Source organism: Aythya ferina, assembly GCF_964211825.1.
Source record: "Aythya ferina genome assembly, chromosome: 4".
Lineage (NCBI taxonomy): Eukaryota > Metazoa > Chordata > Aves > Anseriformes > Anatidae > Aythya > Aythya ferina.
In genome coordinates, this window is record NC_140300.1 from 18438985 (window position 1) to 18455530 (window position 16546).

General features: G+C 37.2%; 1 long non-coding RNA gene across 1 annotated transcript in view; it reads right to left on the reverse strand.

Moving 5' to 3' along the window:
* Positions 1–14333: 14333 nt before the first annotated feature.
* LOC311436550 overlaps positions 14334–16546 on the reverse strand; it is a 32180-nt gene continuing 29967 nt past the window's right edge. Inside the window, exon 3 of the long non-coding RNA XR_014692941.1 lies at positions 14334–14556. This is a non-coding gene — a long non-coding RNA (uncharacterized lncRNA). The remainder of the gene's footprint in view (positions 14557–16546) is intronic.

Genomic DNA, 16546 nt, shown 5'->3' on the forward strand with positions numbered 1-16546 from the left:
GTAGGATTTGCATGTCCAGTTTTAAAAATGAAACCCCATGAAAGTAATTTTCTCTTGATACATGCACATACTTCAGTCTAACAGTAAAGGGAGAAACGTGAATGCATTAAGGATAGAATATACCAAGTATCCCAAAAGGACCTAACTGAGTTTAATTTAGATTAATAGGATACTATATAAATACTTCTTGCTTGTTAAGCACTTTTTATTAAGATATAACTACTGTCTAACACTTTTCCATCATTCACACTGTAAAAACGTAGAATGAATAACAATTTCAAAAGCAATGAAATTCCATTTTCAGAGAAAACTAAAGCACTCAAAGCTGGGTTTGTTTTTAAGAGTGTAGAAATGGCATTCATCTCTTAATTTTAGCTCTTCAAAGGACAGCTTAATCTTGTCATTTAATCTGGTCCAAACTAGCTGTCTCAGTTTTCTCTGCAGTCAGTGAAAAGCAATAAATGTCTCCAACAAACAGCTCATCCATCGTAAAAGAGGAGTATAGAGTAGGTGGGATGTGTCCGTCTCTGAAGATATTTATTTCTCTTAATTAACAATGAAGTCACGTAGATAACAACTGTACACCAGACTCCTAACCTTTACACAGCTGAAATGAAGTCAGGTTATCCTCAGGTCATAGTGTAGTTTTCAAAATCTGGAAAATACCAATTATTTCAAGACTATAGGTACATTTAGCCATTCAGCATCATCAGGTGGGACACTGGCTCTCTTAACACCATCTTGTTGTTTTAGATGATGCGATCTCTGCTGTTTATAAGAATTATAAAAATAAATAAATAAATAAGGACAGGTACATGTTTGGGAAAGGAAACTAGGTCCAAACTCTTCATTGTTTTATGTTAAAAAGAAAGGTTAGCACAGTTATTAATTAGCACAGTTATTTTCACCAATTATATGGGACTGTTTTTCTACAGAGAAGTTACACTTCTGCTCCTTTACCCTCAGTTTTCAGAAGGACTTATTTCTTCCCTATGAACACAGTGAGATACAAATAGTGAGACCATATTTTGAAGTGCATATTCCATTTATATATGAAAAATTTGAAAACATGAAGTATGTGAAAATATTAAGAACTGGACTTAGGTGATGAAATGTAGAAAGACAAACAGAACTGTTTAAGTACAGAGAGAAGTGTAAAGGAAAGATGACTGTTACTGGCAGAGAGAGAAATAATTGCCTGTGCATAGAGCACTTCCTCAACTGTTATATCTGAATGTTTTTGAGAAATTAAAAGGAATACTTCACAGCATTATTCTGAGGTGAAAAACTAAGATTTGTATGGAGAAAACTGAGGTTCAGAGGGATTAAAGAATTCAGTTAGGAAAGCATTCATTAGTGTGCTAGATTTCACTGTCAGTGGGAGCTATGAGCTTAACACATACTTGGAACTTTGCTCAATCCAGACCATAATTCTCTTTTCGATTCTTCAAAGTAGTTAGCAACTAAGATGGATATAAATTGCTATTTAATTGTGTACATTTTATAGTATTTCCACAGGACCTGATATATTATGTATATAACCCTATTGATTGTATCTTTATTTAACTCCATTAGAATGGTACTGAGAATGAATTTGCAACCAGCTTATTCTTACATTTAAAATCCTCACTAAAGTAAAATATTTTTATGCTTGTGAAATATGAGATAAATACATAAAATACACTTTCTTATAGACCTACAGTGGCATGTTGTCACTTAGAACAGAAACAGTAAAAGAAGACAGACATCCATTATGATATTTCTGACAGAAGAAGTCAGGAAAACTTCATGAGCATCCTTTTCCACATTTTCTTCTCCCAAGACATAATATAGAAACTGCCAATATATCTTTCAGATTTTAGAAGGTTCCTATACAGCTGGGATAGCAACCTCTTTTTGCAACATTGTCAAAATAGATTATGTTTATTTTTTTTTCTATTTTTACTTGTCTAAAAGCAAAATATCCACTCATATTTATAACAGTTGGTAGAGGAGCAATGCAGCAGACACTTAGTCATGCTTCAGGCTTTGTGGTATCCACCTATTACTCATTTCTTGTCTTTGCTTTGACTTACATTTTTGAAGCAATGAAAATTCTCAAGACAATAGAGGATATTCCTAAATAGTAGGCTAACAGTAAATGTTCCATTAAAAAAAATACAAATAATAATTCAAAATATGGAAACACAGGGTCAAAGTCTGGTTGCAAAAAAAGGATGTAGTTTCCATGAAACAACTCATTTACCCAATGTAATCAACACGAATAGAGTGAAAACTTGTAAGTCTTGTACAGCTTCAAATACCATGGCTTTTCTTTTTACATATGTCCACCTATGTTTAGGCATTACCCCGTTGCTTACTGTTAAGAGCTGTTTTTATCAGCTGAATTTTAGTGACCTCCTTCTAGTAGTACAAATGTCAGTGATTATAGTAAACAGAAGATGATGAAAGCTCTCTGAATCTTTTACAATCTTCAACATCAAAATATTATAATCACTATTTTTCCTAAGGCTCACTCTTCTACTCAACACATTAAGGGTGTGTGCTTTAATCTTACCATTTTCAGTTTGTAACGGAGTTCAGCAAACCACAGTATCCTCAATTCAACACCACCCACCGTTTCTATCCATTTTGTACTGTCAGAAGCACATCAAGCAGCCTCTGAGTGTAATCACATCAAAATCGATTTTCATGGCTGAGAGAAAAATAATGGAAATTTCTCTAATGTAGAAAATGTATGTGTTCCTTTTGGTTAACCAAAATAGACTATATATCAGGACTGTCAAAATTAAGTTTTCTTGATTCAGTGCTCATTCTCAGACTTGTATACAAATTACAAGACCTAACCACAGAAAGTCTTCAACACAATTTTCTGTTGGACTGTCTCAATGTGGTTCCAAAAAATCAACAGTCTACTCAAATGATAGACTACGGATCACTCCCCAGATCAGATCCACAACTAAATTACTCCAGGGTTTATAAACAGAATCCTTGAACCTAAACTGAAATGGGCAGCTAGGAGTTTTTACTTGCATGGATCCTTGTGACATTACTGACTCCTATCTCCTGTATAAAGCCTACTGCAGTATAGAGACCACACATGAAAACATGTGTCAGCTCTCTGTTTGTATTGTCAAGAAACATGAGATTCCATGCAATATTGTACAAGGAAAACTCAACAAAACTTTCCAGAAGATTTTTTTTTTTTTAACAAAGTTATCCTGTAGAGGAAAATGATCACAAATGCAGTAATTGTCTTTCATTATTTGACCACATTTTTTTTGAATTGTATTCAGATGTTACTTTGCTATTTGCAATATGCTGCTCATCTATGACTATTCCAATGAGTTGTGTCTGTTCTGGTGTCTGTTCCAAGGTTAAACTTGCTTACTTTTTTTGACAGGCTTGAAATGTTAAAGTGAATGTACGTGGGTTCAGTTGTAGGAATTCTGATAAGAGCCAGAAAGAGACAAAACGCTCAAATAGTTGTTGTTATTTCCAGGGGTTATCTTAGAATTAGGTGACAGAGAAGAGACTAGCAAATGTAATAGCTAGGCACATATAACTGTATGAAGTTCAACAAGGCCAAGTGCCGGGTCCTGCACCTGGGGCGCAACAACCCCAAGCAGAACTACAGGCTGGGAGGTGAGTGGTTGGAAAGCTGCCTGGCAGAGAAGGACCTGGGAGCATTGCTGGATAGTCAGCTGAATATGAGCCAGCAGTGTGCTCAGGTGGCCAAGAAGGCCAACAGCATCCTGGCTTGTATAAGAAGCAGCGTGGCCAGCAGGTCTAGGGAAGTGATTGTCCCCCTGTACTCGGCTCTGGTGAGGCCGCACCTTGAGTACTGTGTTCAGTTTTGGGCCCCTCGCTACAAGAAAGACATCGAGGTGCTCGAGCGAGTCTAGAGAAGGGCAACGAAGCTGGTGAGAGGTCTGGAGAACAAGTCCTATAAGGAGCGGCTGAGGGAGCTGGGCTTGTTCAGCCTGGAGAAAAGGAGGCTCAGGAGCAACCTTATTGCTCTCTACAGATACCTTAAAGGAGGCTGTAGTGAGGTGGGGGTTGGCCTGTTCTCCCGCGTACCTGGTGACAGGACGAGGGGGAATGGGCTAAAGTTGCGCCAGGGGAATTTTACATGTAGGTTGGATGTTAGGAAGAACTTCTTTACCAAAAGGCTTGTTTCGCATTGGAACGGGCTGCCCAGGGAAGTGGTGGAGTCACCATCCCTGGAGGTCTTTAAAAGACGTTTAGATGTAGAGCTTAGGGATATGGTTTACTGGAGGACTTGTTAGTGTTAGGTCAGAGGTTGGACTCGATGATCTTGAGGTCTCTTCCAACCTAGAAATTCTGTGATTCTGTGATTCTGTATTTGGGATGCAGCAAAGACATTTTCTGTGGGAATACATAGGAATCTTCTGAAGGTAATTACAGATGGCCATAAATATTTATAAAACTTTGAAAATGAATATGGTAGTGACCTACATTTTTAAAATGGGATTAACTCACTAATCTTGAAATATGCTTTTTCTGGTGCATATGGGAAAACAGGAGTGGCAGGTTTTGATATAGAAGGGCTTTTGTTGTTGCTCTGCTAAGGAAACATAGTCTAAATTAAACTATGTTGTCATGGGTGAAAAGTTGGTTTAGAAAACCACAAGATCATCTACTCCAACCATCACTTAACACTACCAAGTCCACCACTAAACTATGTCCTAAAACATTTCGCTAAACACTACATCCATGTTTCTTAAGTCTGTCCAGGGTATCAGGAAAGCAGGTGTCAGATGAGGTTTTGTAACAGTTGTTCTGGATGTTGCAATTCAGAATGTAGAACAGAGAATATGATCATTAAATTCACAGCTGAGACAAAGAGAGAGACTACAAACACTTAAGGACAGAATTAGAAATCAAGATAGTCTCCACAAATTGAAGAAATAGTCTGAAAAATATATGGTGCTATTTAATAAGTGTGAAGTATTAATGACAAGTAGGAATGAGCAGCTTCATTATGCAGGGATTAGCAGTTTATTGGTTCAGGAACAATTCAAGAGGGCATAGGGAGCTACAAGCTGAACACAAGCAGCAATATCAAGCTGATATGAAAAGGGTTAATATGAAGTTAGGGTGCATAAAGAGAAGTTTCACAGCAAGATATGGAAATGTTCTTCCTGTCTACTTAATTCTGATCAGGTTTAATTAAAATAACATGTCCAGATTTGGGTACTGTGCTTCAGCAAGAAGCTCAGTTGGAAGCTGTCTCTCCACCTGGAGACACTCCCACAGCAGAGTGACCAGAATGAACGGAGCACTAGAAGAAACAATCTACCAGGAAAAAATAAAAAATAAAAATAAAAAAAATAGACTGTTATTTAGCTTAAGAAAAACTGCCAGGAGACCCTACAAGGCTGCTGCACAATGGAATGGAACAATAAATCCTCCATGACAGCTCACAGGTTAAGAAGAAATGATCTTAAATTATAACACAGAAGATTCAAGTTACAATTTAGGAATGGTTTTCTGAATATAAAGCAGTGATCACTGAGGAGATGATTGTCTTTCCACTGTCAGGGATCTTTAAGAACAGCCTGAGCAAGAACGACATGAATTTAGTAGATCTCAACTGTAACTAAAGAGGTGGACCAGATGAAGCTCTTTCCAGCTCTATTTTTATGTGAAATGATGACTATGCACTTAAGCGTCTGTGCACAGACACTTGGACAGGTCTAACCAATTAACTTGGTCATGAAGACGTGCAGCATGTCTTAGTGACAGAAGCACCTGATAAAAACATCAGACAGTGTTGTCAGCTCCTGCAGTTTTTACATTGGCTTGGTTCCTGAACTTGTATGATGACAGCCTTCCATCTCATAGAGAGGGAAAAATTCCTAATCTAGCCTTTGTGAAGAACTTAAAAACCTGACTCCAAATGGCTTAAAACATCCAATGACAAAGAAAAAGGGACAATGTTTCTACACCATTAAATTCTCATGGTCGGGGAGGGAGGGGCAGGGGGGTGGGCTGACTCATGGTTTTTCAATGGAGTTGGCAATAATGGTAATGGACTAATTTGAATAGACAAATTTAGAAATTGATATTCCTGAACTTCCTATTACAGAGAAGGCAATGCTGCCTGAACAGCAGGTCTATTTCAGGAAATTAAAACCTCCTCGTATCCTTTCAGATGACTTGATCGTTTCTACATTTCAGTCAATGTTACACAGGGGACATTGCACAATGCTTAACATGGTGGCAGAAAATTCACCTAGCAGAGAATTGTGAAGGCACAGTGTATCTGCTGAAAGACTCTCCAGCTGGGAGCAGACATAATGGGGGCACAAGGAATTCATTCTTGGGCAAACTCTGTTGGGAAGCTGTTGCCTCAAATTAACAGTACTTCTCCCACAGGGAGATCTAGGTAGAAACTGCACACAGAAGAGCAGCTATCCACTGCACCAAGCAGACCTAGACACCTGCATTTTCAAAATACACACAAGTTAAAATATATCATAGTTGTCACTGAGAGATTTGTTTGTGATATTTGTTTGATGGAGTATCTGGCTACAGAATGAAAGAGAACACAAGATGTTGCTTCTAAAAAAAAAATAATCTTTAAAATCCTTTTCTCCTGAATAGTGCTGTTATCTATAAACTTTTTTCTTTTTTTTTTTTTTTTTTTTTTTTTTTTTTTTTTTTTAATAAGGACATGTACGTCCTTACTGATTGTTCCTGTTCTTCCTTTCCTGGAAACAGCTGTTTTCTGTGATCTCTTCCCTCCTCCTCACAGAGAGGTGAGAAAACCAGTGCTATGACAGAAAGCTTTCACAGGATGGCAAGGAAAGTAAAATTATGGAAAAGACCTTTCTGATTAGGTATTTTCTCTCTTCCGGCACTTCCCTCATTAAGACCTAGAATAAATATCACACATTTCACAAAGCTCTGATCATATTAAAGTTATGGAAGGCATGTTTTAAAGTGCTATTAGGCTCAGTTGAGCTTGGTCAGCCTTTCCCAATATCAAAGCCCTCCTATGGGATCACCTTATCTCTTTATGAAGCTGATAACACAGAAACAAGGCAGAGAGTACTGCCAGCTTCTACGTTCTGACACTTGGTTCTTTCTTTACCTTTATCTCTGCATTTAAAAGATCTATCTGTATTATATGTGTTCTCCAGGCATTGCCAATCAATGTGTCCATTGGCTTTTTCGTTGCTCATTTTGCTATGAGTAGTGTAATTCTCCCTAAGAAGGCAGCATTTTTCACATTATGCAGCTTTTTCTGCAACACTCTTTCTGAATCCTCACCAAATTTTTATCATCCTTCTGAAAATCCACACTTCTCAGAAGACTCCACCTGAGACACACATTCCATTTTGCTACTCTTTCTACAAACAATATCAATAGGGCCAGAAGCCACTGAAACACTCTTGTCAAGCAAGAGGTCTCCTGCAGCTTCCATGGCAGATGCTTGTTTCTTGAACTTTTTAGTTCACCAAAGAAGGGCAAGAGGATTTTTGGAGCATTCAAGAATACATGTACAAAGAAAGGGAAGGAGAGGTGTTCTGCAAAAAAAGTCGTGCACACCCACACCATCTTTTAGCTTACTATCTTCTTAGAAACAGCTGTGATCTGAACCCCTGACAAAGTAGGTATAACAGTGGGAGCTTTGGCTCCATGTCTGCAGGGGGAGAAATTCTTCCCAGAAATCCTTGGAGCACAATATTAAACTCCCTGAGCTGGGTTTAGCCCAATGAATGCAAAAAAGCCCTTAAGTTACGTCTAAAAAGGAGGATCCTCCTTGCAAATGTTAAGCACAGTTATAATGATCTGTACATAAGGAGCAGAGACCACAGAGAAAAATCTATTATTGTTGCTGAAAAAAGAAAAAAAAAATGTAGCAACTCATGAGAGTTTTACTTTTATTATTCATGTTGCTATTAGGAGTTGCGTTATTACTAGATCCTGGCTAGCACAGATGGCTGCTGTGCTTTGAGGTCTGCTTTAGTCATGTTTTTAGCTACTTTTTTTCTGTGGATTTTATAGAGTCTGGGTTGGTTTTAGCTTCCTTCATTTGCTTGATAATTGTTTTGTTTTTTTGTTTCAGTTTTTACTTAATTAGCAGGAATATGTTCATGTTTATAGTGTGCTTTATTCACTCTTTTTGAACTTGTGGTAACCAGAATCAGCAATGCAATTATACCTTCTGTTGTTTGTGTGGGACTGGCTCAGGCCAGATGCTTTGGTGGTGGCAGTAGCTTTCCTAGAAGGTTGGTATCAGTTTGTTGGCAATGCTGGACTGGTATTTCTCGCCTTTTGATAACTTTCCCCTTTGCAAAGCATCTTTCTCAACATCTCTTCTGTTTGCTGATAAAGCAAGGGGGAACCTTTTGTGTGAATAGTTCTTTCCTTGAATTGCTCATTTGAACTACTGCCCAGACACTATTGAGGCTTTTTGCTTCCTGGGCTCCTCCTCAGATATACATACACTCATCTCAGCCATCATTGCCACTGCTACTACTTTTTGCTTGCTTAACAGGTTAGCCACATGCAGTATCTTCTGTTTCCTTGTGCCTTCAATTTATTGCCTTAGTAATAAAGATGAACAGCAGGATTAAGTTACTTGCACTGCTGTACCTGGTCAGCTCTTGTCACAGGTGTGACTGAGCAGAAAATACTGATAAATTTTTATGGTCTGTTAGGCAGAAATTCAGGCTCAGTCATAAATGGGTGTGCCTACGTTGCTGTTTACCTTGGCTCCATTGTCACAGCACCTTTATAAGAGATCAGGGTGTAAATTTCAGCAGACCCTGCTTTCCTTTTAAGCACATGAAGCACATGAGCCAGGAGGGGAAGTGTGTTATAGCCACTTATTCCTCCTTGTCTGCAGAACCAGTACTTGGCCCCTGACAGCAGACAGTTATACTTGCTACATCTGAAATACATTGTTCAGGCCCCTCCATGCAAGGGTCCATACACTTACATGTCATACCCTGGTCTTCAGTAATTTCCCACAGTCCAATTCTTTGACCACTAAAAGTGTAGCCAACTGGTTAGGATTCACAGAAAGCTTGGTGTCCTGCCCATGGTTGCACCACTCTTCTCTCTCTTCCTCTAAGCATCACCACCCTTTTGCAGTGGTAAAGAAAAATTTTGAAATATAGTTATTGGGAATAAGTTTCATTTTACTTTTTTTTTTTTTTTTTTTTTTTTTTTTGAAGTAATTAATTGGCAAGTAATTAATTACCATTGTCTCAATGTCATGGAATAGTTTTCAGTGTTATGACCAAAGGGAATATATCCCGAAGAGGATGCACTAACTTACAGTAATTGGCTCCTAATCTTCTGCCATAGGATTTGGGTAACTGCCTTTAAAGTCTATGGAAGTTGTTTGCATGCTGTGACAGGGGACCAGATCCCCTAGCTTTTATATGCTCTTCACATTAGCCTGAGTGAAAGTCTATGAGACAAAACTATAACCCCAGCTCCAGATGCCCCGTAATTTGGATCTGGCTGAGAATTTAGGAGCTCAGGCCCATCTCTAATTACAACAGACAAATTATTGGATAATTTCTTCTGCTTTATCTTTGCAATTCACTGGAGCAGTTAATTTCTCCAAAAGCAGGCACATCCTTTCTCATTAGAAATTCTTTTTTGGCCTTTTAATATGAGCTCTTTGTTATTAAACACACAGATGCATTCACACACACACACACTCACACACATCCAAAAAGTTTTGCTGATAAGGGATTATATAACTGGTACCTAACATAAAGTGAGATGTTTAACAGAAACTTGGCTTTAGCCACTAGATAATTTGCCACTTCATGGAAGCAGTCTCAGCTGACTTCTTCTCTTTAATTTGTCATAACTACAGCCAAAATTTGAAGAGTAGAAGAACAAGAACCACATTAGTTTTTATGCTTCCATAGTGCAGAGCCAGTGGGCAGCAAGGAAGGGCTGAAAGAGGAAAGGAGTGGTGGCAACTGATTTGAATATCCACTTTGTGGGGTTAAGGAACACACATTTCTGGATTACATTTTTGTAATTTCTGTTTCTTTCCTGCCAATCTGCCAATGATGGAAGTGAGGTATTCAGCAGTTGCAACTTAGATATTTATTTTACCTTTTCTTCCCTTTTTGGATCTCTTTTCATCCAGTACAGGTCCACCCCTATTCACTATTTGTGATTTCAGCCATTCATGCAGGGTAGTACAAACAGAGGCTGGAGACAGAGATTACAATTTGTACAGATGAAACAGAAACAGGAGCAGGATGTCTGCGATACCTGGAAATGTCAGGCTGTAGTTCTACAGTCACTCAGAGGCACTTCTGGATACAAAGCTCTGGATTCTTTTTTCTTTTCTACATTGCTCTGCTCTGGTTCCTTCTATCCATACAAAAACCTGGAATCATATTTCCACATCAACATAATCCTAGAAAAATAAACTTATCATTCTGCTTTGTTTTTATATTGAATGAATGCTGCATTATTCTATTTGAAGTGAGAAACCCCAGGAGTTTACCCCGAGACTTCCAGGAGAATAACAGTAGCACCCATAACATTTTAAGCTGTTGATTGTAATTATTTCCAACATTTCTGCTACTAAAACAGCAGTATTACATAGGAAGTTTTAGCCTCTTGACTTAGCTACAGAACTGCATGCCTCTCAGTTTCACAAAATTTTGGAAATGCATGCTTCATTGAAGTGTCATTGATTTTCAGCTAAAGTGAAAATGCCCTCATTTAATGCTTTCTTAAGAGAATTACAAAGGAGGCTGGAGAGGGTTTGGACAAAGTCGTTATTAATTATACATAAGAAAATTGGGATTTATATATATTTTAATACAGAACTTCTTTACAGCTCCTAAATCAAAATATTGTACTAAAATTATGTCTAATTTTATAAATGGAAGGACCCAATTTTGTTCAAGACTTTTAAATTTCTTTGCTTTGTTCAACAAACCCCTGTACTTGCTGTGAGGGGATTGCTGATTCCTTTGTCAGCAAGACCAATGATATTCAATCTTTGATTTCTGATTCATTTGCTACTTCCTTCCCTTTGATGAAGAGAATAAACGTCTAGCTTTCTCCTCTCCTTTCAAAAAAATTTATCTCGCCTCTCACTTCCTTAGTAGTGAGACCGTTTCATGTGAAACATTCTGCCTGTCTTTTGGACTATCTCCTCCTCTTCACTGAGCTGTGTAAGTACTTTAGAATTGTGCATTAGAGAAAACAAGCATTTCTTTCCCCTTCTATTGTTGGCTCTGATGTGTCAGTTTTGCCAATGACTGTGATGCCCCCTGGCTTTCCCTTGGCTGTTTCCTCATGTCTTCACATTGGCATTGGTCTCTGAGGTGGCCAAATCTATCCCCATTCCAGTAGGAAAGGGGTAAGAATGTCAAATACTCTGAAACTGATGTACTTAAAGGATGCTATGAGGTTGTGGAAGTATCTTTAAACAGACTCTAGCAATTAGCATAAATTAGGACCAATTGACCATGGTGTTGGCCTATGAGCTTCACTGAGCCCTGCAGGACCAGGGCACAGATTAGTTACAAGCAGTGATAGCCAGCTGCCAGGCACCACACAAATTTGAACAAAGACAATCAAAAATGGAATGTTCTCTACCCAAGCCAAAAACCTGTGGTATCCAGAGTTGCATGGGCAGAGAGCCCATGGACATCCCAACTTGAACCCAGGAGCACCTTCTACATGGCTCCAGCTGCCACTCTGTCCCTGTGACTTTCTTCCTGGACTTTTGCATGGGAAAGGGGGGTTGCGTAAGTCATTGTGTGCCTATATTTGTCGTTGAAGAGTTTAGATATCTGAGTCCATTTAGTTGCCACACTGTCATTTGGTCCTAAACCATAACCCAGGATCCTGAAGTTGTGTCTTACTAATATTTCAGAAAGTCCCAAGCACACCTTCATGGTCACAAAAACTCAAGAAAAAGGCAGGTTCTTACTGCCCAAGAGTGATTTAAACCAACAGAGCAGACAGCAAATGGAAGAAATGGATGACCGGAATCCTACCACACAACAGGTAGCATACTAAATGTTTAAAGGTGAAGAAAGGAAGGTTCTGTGCGATGAACAAACTTATCAAAGCTTGGACAGCAAGTCTGAGAAAAAAAAAAAAGAGTTTAACACTCAGAGATGGGATCACAACCGTCTTACCATATTATAATTGCTAGAGCTCATCTTATTTGGCTAAAATATGTTAAAATTACAGTTCACCTAATCTGTATGAGAATTATACTATAATTTAGTTAATTTGAATTACAAAATTCTAATAGTTCAGCTTTGTCTTGTGAAGTCTTGACCACTGTACTTAATCAGTTTGAAAAAACATGTCTACTTACTCCGAAATGCTGAGTACAGCTACCTACTCACCTCAGTAGATATTAACCTCAGTAAAAACCATGCCTTGTCTTTCTGGGAATACCCTTCCAGATTTGGGTTTTGCACACTCTCTGGATAACAGAGAAGTGCAAATGTCTCCTTTTTGTTATGCACCTCACTGGACAACACAAATAAGTTTTAGGCACAATTCCTCCTCCAGGACTCACTGGCTGTCCTGCCAGAAAGTGTTTATTTCACTGAGTATACAGAAATGTGTAGAAGTATGTGCCCAGACATCTTCAGGTGAGGCTGAGATCACAGTTGTGTCATAACTGTGTATGAGCTTTATAAAAATCTCTGCAATGTGAGGAAAAAAAAAATCAAAATATTGATTGCAAGGTTTGATCAGTTGCTCTTTTCAGAAGAAATTTCAATCTGATTTGTCGTGTTATTGATTTTTTTCTTGCTCTTTGAGTAATTATTTTTAGTTATTCTTAGCTGATTGCCTCACTTTGAACTAGTATCAGATATCAGATTGGGGGGGGGGTATTTAAATGTGAGAAAAAATTAGATTTAAGTAGGATTACAAAGTCAGATCTGAAAGAGAAAGCTGATATGTGTCCTTCCGAGGAAGAAAAGAAACAGAAGCACTTTCTACTTCCTAATATGGAAAGTAAGGCCACTCACAAGTATAAGAAAAATAGAACTTGTCTTACTATGTTCAAAGGTATGAGATAACTTATCAAGTCTTTAATTCATCATGTGCTTTACAGTGCTATTTAGATATCATTTAGATATTATTTCCAAATATAGCCAGAACATTTGTAAATATGTAATAACATAATCTTTATGGCAATGGGTATTCTTTCACATGATTCAGCAAAATGTTGAGTAGTGTGTTCCAACCAAGTTTCCAGTAAAGATATGTAAATCTGGACATACTGAAATGAGACAACTTTTTGTCCTTGCAACCTACACACTGTTTCTAAATTTTTCTTATTTCTTAAAAAAAAAAAAAAAAAAAAAGGTGCATAAATAAGTTTAAATGTCTCCTGGTCTCTACTCTGTTAAAAACGACTTGATCCAAAATCTGCTGAAAACATCATCAAAGGTCATTGCAGTTTAGTATCAAATTTTCCAAATGCTGGTAATCATTAATTGACTGAAAGAACACTACAGGTAGTGAAATATCACCTTTGTATTGTTCTTCTCTCTTTCACCCGTCCTGTAATACATTAATATATTTTCTAGCTTTGGAAAAAGTAATAAAATCTCAGCCATTTCTTTTTGTCACACTAAGTGTTTATCCAGAACTTGCTGACTTAATCTGCAAATCTTTGGGTAGCTCTAAATAAAGTTCTTCTCAAAGTTTGTCTCAAAATACAAACCCAGAAAAACATGGAATGAAATATTCAGCTTCTTTAGATAGCCCATAATTACAGGTTAGCACACTAACTTTTTTTTTTTTTCATGACACACAATATTTTTCTTGAAAGAAGTTCATCATATTGAACACATGCATAGGCCTCATCTTAAGAAAATTGTTATGTGCTTTATTTATGGAATGTTTGAGACTATAATATAAAGTGGTATAGTTTTAATGCCTCTATAGTGGCCTGGGGAGAAGATACACTCATACAGGTATCAGCAGTAGGTGATCCTTGTTTCTTTGCAGATTATTGTACAAATTGAACACCTTTCCTATGCAGCAATACATAATCCTGAAGAAGGTTCACTGCCTAATTTGTGCACAAACTAAGGACAATTCCTCTGCCTTCTCTTCACATGCAAATTATCCAAGTAAAAAGAAAGAGGAAATTGGCAGTAATTTTAAAAATATACATATATAAAGAGATTATTTTAAGAAATGAAAGCTCAGTTGTGCAGCAAAGAGCTCTTAGGTAGTTGGAAGAGAAATAGCCTTTTACAGATACTTCCAAATGTTTATAATTTATCTGTTTAAAATTTTTGACATTTTTTACATAAATATGGGTCTTGAAAACTTCACTGCAGAGATTTTCTGGATTTCTAATTATAGAACCACAGAACCACGGAAGAATAGAAATTGGAAGGGGTCTTTGGAGAAATAAAACCCAATGCCAACTGAAAGCAGGTTCAGCTAGATCCAGTTGTTCATGGCCATGTCCAGCTGAGCCTTCAACACCAACAAGAATGGAGTGTCTTCAGCCTCTCTGTGCAAATTGCTCCAGTACTTGTAAACCTTTATGAAAAAAAAATATATATATTAATAAAAAACTTTATATCTAATTACAATTTCCCTTGTTGCAGTTTGTGTCTAATGCCTCTTTTGCCACAATGAAGTCCAGGAAGAGTCTGGTTCCATTGTCTGCCCATACAGGTGGGAAGGACATCAGTAAGATCTCCCATATGCTTCTCTTCTTAAGGCCAAACAAACCAAGTTCTCAAGGTTTGTGCCAAAAAACTCAGCTCCCTGAATAACTTGACTTTAGAACTTTGTTTTTCATGGTTATGAGGACAAAAGATGATGAAGTATTATTTCAGGATAGTATAACTGGGATCTCTTAAATGGTGCTGCAGAAACTGATAAACATGATTGTGTTAGGAGATTTGGGGAAAAAAATCTTAGATTATACTCTTCTGATTAATTACAGAACTGGGAAAAATAGCACTTTAAAAAAGATTTAAGATATTTGCTTGCACAGACATTACTCAGAGCCAGCTTTATTTTTTAAAGATGCAATTTTTCTGTCAGTCTATAATATGGTACTGTGACTGGGTAATATATCTTCAGGCTTTACAGACTCCTGGTATGACATATTCTTTGACACAGTAGATCTTAATAGATCCTCCTGCATTAATCCTGACTAATGAGCAGATGAATAGTTAATTAAAAATGCTCCACACAGTAGACCATTACAGCTTCACTGTGGTTCTTGTTTTCTAATAGATGAACAAAACGTAACTTGCGTTTTTTTTCATCAGATCATAATGGCTCAGAAAGCTCCATTACAGCTTACTGGACCATTGATCTATGAACTAAACAGTATTTAAATATTTATTGATTTGATTTACTATGGTGTATGATCTCCTGTGCCTTCAATGAATCCATATAGTAAAAAAGTCATTATGTCATTTTTTTACTCACTGATCTAGCAGATCATTAATAAGTTTTTTGTTTTGTTGGCATTAGGCTTGATTTTTTTCTAGCATTCTGAATGTTGGTGCTCTGCACAGGGGGAAGCCCTTTGACATGGATGGTTCTTCAAGTGCAATAAGTGCAGCATGAAGCCTTAGGCAGCAGCCCGTATCAAGTTAATATGATGTCTTTTCTATCTAAATAGAATCCTGTTTTTATTTCCTGAATTATACATTCACCAGGTTCTGATGACATTGCACATTTTGAAAGTGCTAGCAGGTGTAAAAGGATGTAAAAGGACTGAGTTTTGATTTATACCAGATAGGAATGCAGCCCTCAACTCCTTACTAAACTCTCATTAAGGTTCACTTGTACGTAAATCTTCTGCTAATGACCCATGGAAAACAAGGAAATCTAAATGATAAGGGTAGCATGATTGGTCTCAAACACCTACAGAATTCAGATTCAATCAAGTCTTGATCTTAATTACTGTAAGATTAATTTCCTTCAACTTTGTATTTAAGAGATTTAGTCCTTAATAGTAAGGGAATGGTCAAGTCTTCATATATAAATACATTTGGTTTTATTTTCCTTTAAATAAATTCAGTGTGTTTTTGGAATAACTGATGCTCCCATCAGCAGTGATTCCATATTGTTTTGTTAAGCCAAATGCATGTTATTCTCTCTCCAGCTATGCAAATTTTAGGTTGCTTCTTTAGAAAAAAAAAAAAATGTGTATATATATATATATATATATAATTTATCTAACTTTCCAAATTTCTGTGTTTAAATGCTACACACAAACAGCAATGTTATTATTTTTGCACTATCAATACTATATTACACAAAGCACATTAAGCCAGTATTCCTGGAAAAAAAGGTCAAGCTAATCACATTGGATCAGCTTACTTGCCATGAATTTGCCAAAAGCAGTGGTCAATTTCAATATTCACTTTTTTTCACAAAAATTCAGCACAATATTTCACCCTCAATACTTTGCATGAATACATAGAATACAATAATACCAAGCTCTCAAAGGAAACTGCAAGAAAGAACATGGGCACGTTTGTCCTCAGTTATCTTTTATGTGAAT